We start from the raw sequence: 6,000 nt of genomic DNA, 5'->3' as shown, positions 1-6,000 counted from the left end.
TAAAGCAGATATTTTGCATCAGCCTTTATGGTGGAAGACTCTTCAAACATCCCACTAATAATAAAGAATGTGAGGAGGAATTAATCATCATCACCATCGGTAAAGAAGTAATATGAGACAAACTAATGGACCTGAAGGCAAATACGTCTCCAGGTCCTGATGACTTGTATCCTCAGATCCTAAAAGAGGTAGCTGCAGAATTAGTGGACATTGATTGTAACTTTCCAAAAGTTGTTGGAATCTGGAGAAGTATCACCCCTATTCAAAAACAGAATGGGAAAAAAAGGAGGTAATTATAGATTGATTTATTGTTGGTAACTACTGGAACCAACTATTAAGGAATAAGAATCCCTACAATATGGAAACATGCCTTTCAGTCCAATAAGTCCACATCACCCTTCCGAAGAGTATCCCATCCCCCAACATTTACCCCTGACTAATGCACCTAACCTAAACATCTCTGAACAATTTAGCATGGCCAATTCATCTAACCTGCACATCTTTGATTAAATTATGATTTCCCAAATGTATGCTATCATGGTGGCTCAGTGGTACGATTCCAACCATGGGCAACTATCTGTGTGGAGTTTGCACGATCTCCCTGTGTCTCCATGGGTTTTCTCTGGGTGCTCCTGTTTCCTCCCACAATCCAAAGAGAGTCAGCATGGCTTCATGAAAGAGAAATCATGCCTGACTAAATTATTGAAGTTTATTTAATGAAAACCTCAACCAGAATGGTGAGAGGGGATCAGTAGGTATCTTGTATTTGGACTTCAGGAAGTCGTTTGATAAGGTAACTCACAAAGCATTAAGTCAAAAGATAGAAGCTCACAGAGCTGAAGATAGTATATTGGCGTGAATAGAGAATTGGCTCATGGGAAGGAAACAATGAATGGAGATAAGGGATTTATTTAAAGTTGGTGACTCATAACCAGTGGCTTTCCACAAGTATCAGTCTGGGACCATAAGAGGATTGATGAGGGCAGAGTGGTAGATGTGATCTATATGGACTTCAGTAAGGTGTTCGACAAGATTCCCCATGGGAGACTGATTAACAATGTTAGATCTCATGGAATACAGGGAGAACTAGCCACTTGGATACAGAACTGGCTCAAACGTAGAAGACAGAGGGTGGTGGTGGAGGGTTGTTCTTCAGACTAGAGGCCTGTGACCGTTGGAGTGCCACAAGGATCAGTGCTGGGTCCTCGACTTTTTGTCATTTACATAAATGATTGGGATGTAAGCATAAGAAGTATAGTTAGTTAGTTTGCAGATGACACCAAAATTGGACGTGTAGTGGACAGCTAAGACGGTTACCCCAGATTGCAACAGGATCTTGACCAGATGGGCCAATGGGCTGAGAAGTGGCAGATGGAGTTTAATTCAGATAAATGCGAGGTGCTGCATTTTGGGAAAGCAAATCTTAGCAGGACTTATACACTTAATGGTAAGGTCCTAGGGAGTGTTGCTGAACAAAGAGACCTTGGAGTTCAGGTTCATAGCTCCTTGAAAGTGGAGTCGCAGGTAGATGGTATCGTGAAGAAAGTGTTTGGTATGCTTTCCTTTATTGGTCAGAGTATTGCGTAGAGGAGTTGGGAGGTCATGTTGCAGCTGTACAGGACATTGGTTAGGTCACTGTTGGAATATTGCACGCAATTCTGGTCTCCTTCCTATCGGAAAGATGTTGTCAAACTTGAAAAGTTTCAGAAAATACTTACAAGGATGTTGCCAGGGTTGGAGGATTTGAACTATAGGGAGAGGTTGAACAGGCTGGGGCTGTTTTCCCTGGAGCGTCGGAGGCTGAGGGGTGACTTTATAGAGGTTAACAAAATTATGAGGGGCATGGATAGGATAAATAGGCAAAGTCTTTTCCCTGGGGTCGGGGAGTCCAGAACTAGAGGGCATCGGTTTAGGGTGAGAGGGGAAAGATATAAAAGAGACCTAAGGGGCAACTTTTTCATGCAGGGGGTGGTACGTGTATGGAATGAGCTGCCAGAGGAAGTGGTGGAGGCTGGTACGATTGCAACATTTAAGAGGCAGTTAGATGGGTATATGAATAGGAAGGGTTTGGAGAGATATGGGCTGGATGCTGGCAAAGATATGGGACTAGAGTGGGTGGGATATCTGGTCGGCATGGACGAGTTGGACTGAAGGGTCTGTTTCCATGCTGTATGTCTCTATGACTCTATAACTGTTATTAGAAGTGTTGTGTAGCCAAATATTCAGACAACACAAAATAGGTGGAAAGGCAGGTTGAGAGAGGGATACAAACAGTTTATAGAGAATTACAGATATGTTAAGTAAGTAGACAAAAAGGTAGCAAATGAAATATAATGTAGGAAAATGCAACATTGCTCATTTTGGAAGAGAGGACAGAAGAACACTATTATTTCAATGGAGAAAAACTGCAGAAAGCTGCAATACAAAGTGACTTTGGGGGTACTTGTGCACAAAATACAAAGCTAGCATATTAGCACAGCAAGGTTTGTGAAGTTTTGTAGCTCAGGTTGACGTTTAGGGTGTAGGTTTGCTCGCTGAGCTGTAGGTTTGATATCCAGACGTTTCATTACCTGGCCAGGTAACATCATCAGTGGCAACCTCCAAGTGAAGCGAAGCTGTTGTCTCCTGCTTTCTATTTATATCTTTCTCCTGTAACAGCACTGTTCACCTCCATCAACATCGACCTAGCAAAGGAAACACTCGCCACACCTTTTGAACAGACCATCAATCACATTACCAACGAAAACATCATGAAGCTAGTGGACCTGTGCCTCACCACCCATTTCACTTTCAACAACATAGTCTACAAACAAACCAAAAGCACACCCATGGGATCTCTGCTATCAGGATTCATAGCAGAAGTGGTAATGCAAAGACTAGAACACACAACCATACCAACCATCAAACCAAAAATCTGGGTTCGCTACGTAGATGGCACCTTTGTCATCACAAAACGAAACAAGATAGAAGAGACATTTAACATCATCAACAACACCCTCACAGGCATAAAGTTAACCAAGGAGGAAGAAACTGACAACAAACTCGCATTTCTGGACGTCACAGTAGAAAGAAAGGACAAAGGAGAATTACAGACCTGCATATACAGAAAACTGACAAACACTGACCAAATACTCAACTACACCAGCAACCATCCCAACACACACAAACGAAGCTGTATCAGAACACTATTCCAATGAGCCACCACACACTGCAGCCCAGACGAACTTTGAAAAACAGAGGAGAACCACCTATACGACGTATTCAAGAAGAACGGATACTCAAAAAACACAGTGCGCAAAATCCTCAAGAACAAACCACGACAAGCAGACAAAACACAGCCAGAAACCCTAACCACCTTACCATATATCAAAGAAGTTTCAGAAATGACAACCAGACTACTGAGACCCCTCGGAATCCTATTAGCACACAAACCCACCAACACTCTCAAACAAAAACTAACAAAGTTAAAAGACCCAGTACAACCCATGGACAAAACCATCGTCATCTATAAAATTCCATGCAAGGACTGCCACAAACACTACGTAGGACAAACAGGAAGAAAGTTAGACACCAGGATACATGAACACCAGCTAGCCACAAAAAGACACGACCCCCTCTCCCTCATAGCCCTACACACGGATGAAAAAAACCCACCATTTCGACTGGGACAACACATCTATCCTGGGACAGGCTAAGCAAAGACATGCCAGAGAATTCCTAGAGGCCTGGTACTCCAACCACAACGCCATAAACAAGCACATAGATCTAGATGCCATCTATCAACCCCTCAGAAAACAAACAGGAAATGACATCACCACAAACCCCAGGAACCCCATCCAGGAGAAAGATATAAATAGAAAGCAGGAGACAACAGCTTCGCTTCACTTGGAGGTCGCCACTGATGATGTTACCTAGCCAGGTAATGAAACATCTGGATATCAAACCTACAGCCCAGCGAGCAAACCTACACACATATTAGCACAGGTTGGCCCTTACAGTCGGTTCTGATAGAATGCGATAATTCCGTTCTTATGTGATCCTGCGTTACAAGAAAATTGCACAATAACCGCTCAATTTTAAACTATTGGGGCCAGAATTGGATTATAGCCAATACAGATAAGGAAAGCACACATTCAACAAGTAACGGTCTAAATTCTTCAATCACGTTTAGCCAATTCATGATGAAGGAACATGCATTATAGAAGAACCAACTGTATTTCAAGGAGGTTGGAATATAAGAGTAGGGAAGTCCTATTGCAACAAGGTGCTGGTGATGCCACATCTGGAGAACTGAGAGCAATTTTGATCCCTTTATTTAAGGAAAGACATAATTGTATTGGAGGTATTTCAAAGAAGGTTCACCAGGATGATCCCTGGTATGGAGGGAAAGTCTTATAAGCAAAGCTAAACAGGTAGTTTAGAAGAATGAAAGACGATCTCATTGAAACTTATAGGATTCTTAAAGGGCTTGACATAGTCAATGCTGAGAGAATGCTTCCCCTCATGGGAGAGTTTAAGACTAGATGGCATAATCTCAGAATAACACTGAGATGAGGAATATATTCTCTCAGAGGGTTAAGAGTTTTTGAAACTCCTTACTACAGACAGCTGTGGAGGTACAGCCTTTGTGTATATTTAAGGCTGACATTGATAGATTCTTAACAGAGGGGGAATCAAAGGTTGCAGGGAAAGGGCAAGAAAGTGGATGTGAGGAATGTTGGATCAGCAGTGATCATACTGAATGGTACAGCACACTCAAGGGGCCATATGGCCTACTCATGATCCTTTTTCTTATGGTTTCACTGCAGTATAGTCATGTCATAATCATAACTGCACTGTACACTAGTTCTGTTGACCTACAGAAGCCTGTTGTCAAACACTTCATGACGACATGTCAATCATTATTAGCTTGGCAGAATATGATTATCAGTTCCATAATTTTAAGTCAGTCTAAAAGCAGAGGAATAACATATAGTCTTCCAGTGAACAATACTTGTCTTATTGCCAAGTAAGTATTGAGTGCTCACCAATCCTTGTATATGATTGGCTCATAGTCAAATATAAAACATAAAAAGAAAATTTCAAAATGCAAACAGCATGAAATTTGTAGCACAATAATTAGGGATAATAAGATGCCTGCATGGGAATTGTATGTTGGTCCTAAAAAGATTAATGCTAAAAAAAATTAAGCTTGACCCAAACTGATGATGTTGTAAGAATTTAGGTTAGGAAAGGCAGAATGGCGGTTTAGGATTTTATACAGAAGACATGCATCCAAAGTGTCTTTGCAGTCTTAATAACAATGTCTATCTTATAGATGATGTGGAGGTGCCAGTGTTGGACTGAGGTGGACAAAGTTAAAAATTATCTTCCTGGTGAAGGGCTTTTGCCCGAAACACTGATTCTCCTGCTCCTTGGAGGCTGCCTGACCTGCTGTGCTTTTCCAGCACCACACTCTCGCCAAAGTTAAAAATCACACCAGGTTATAGTCCAACAGGTTTATATGAAAGTATAAGCTTTTGGAGTGCTGCTCCTCTTCGAAAGCTTGTACTTTCAAATAAACCTTTCAATTGCACTGTAACCTGTGTTGTTTGCTTTTTTAACTTTATCATACAAATGTAATTTGTACCAGTTTGCTGTCATACAACAAACAATATTTTGTTTTAAATCGAGCTTCTTTTTAAGATCTGGAATGAATGCACTGTGTCTTGAGTGAAGTGGGAATGCAGTCATAGAGTCTTAGTCATAGAGATGTACACAGCTTTCAAAACGGAATGGTATTGAAAGGAAAAATCAGTAACGGCACAGCGGAAAACACGAGCCTTAGATGCAGAAAAGACACTCAATGAACGACTTCTTTCCGTCCCTCCCTCAGAGCAGCCCAGCAGAGACAAAAAAAACAGGCCAAAATGGTCACTTTCTGTGAGAACGCTGGTAAGTGGAGCTGAAATGCGCATCAGCCATGATTGAATGGCGGAGTGGACTCGATGGGCTGAATGG

Source organism: Chiloscyllium punctatum, chromosome 4 (genome assembly GCF_047496795.1).
Source record: "Chiloscyllium punctatum isolate Juve2018m chromosome 4, sChiPun1.3, whole genome shotgun sequence".
In the NCBI taxonomy this organism is placed as follows: Eukaryota; Metazoa; Chordata; class Chondrichthyes; order Orectolobiformes; family Hemiscylliidae; genus Chiloscyllium; species Chiloscyllium punctatum.
This window is presented reverse-complemented; position numbering follows the sequence as displayed.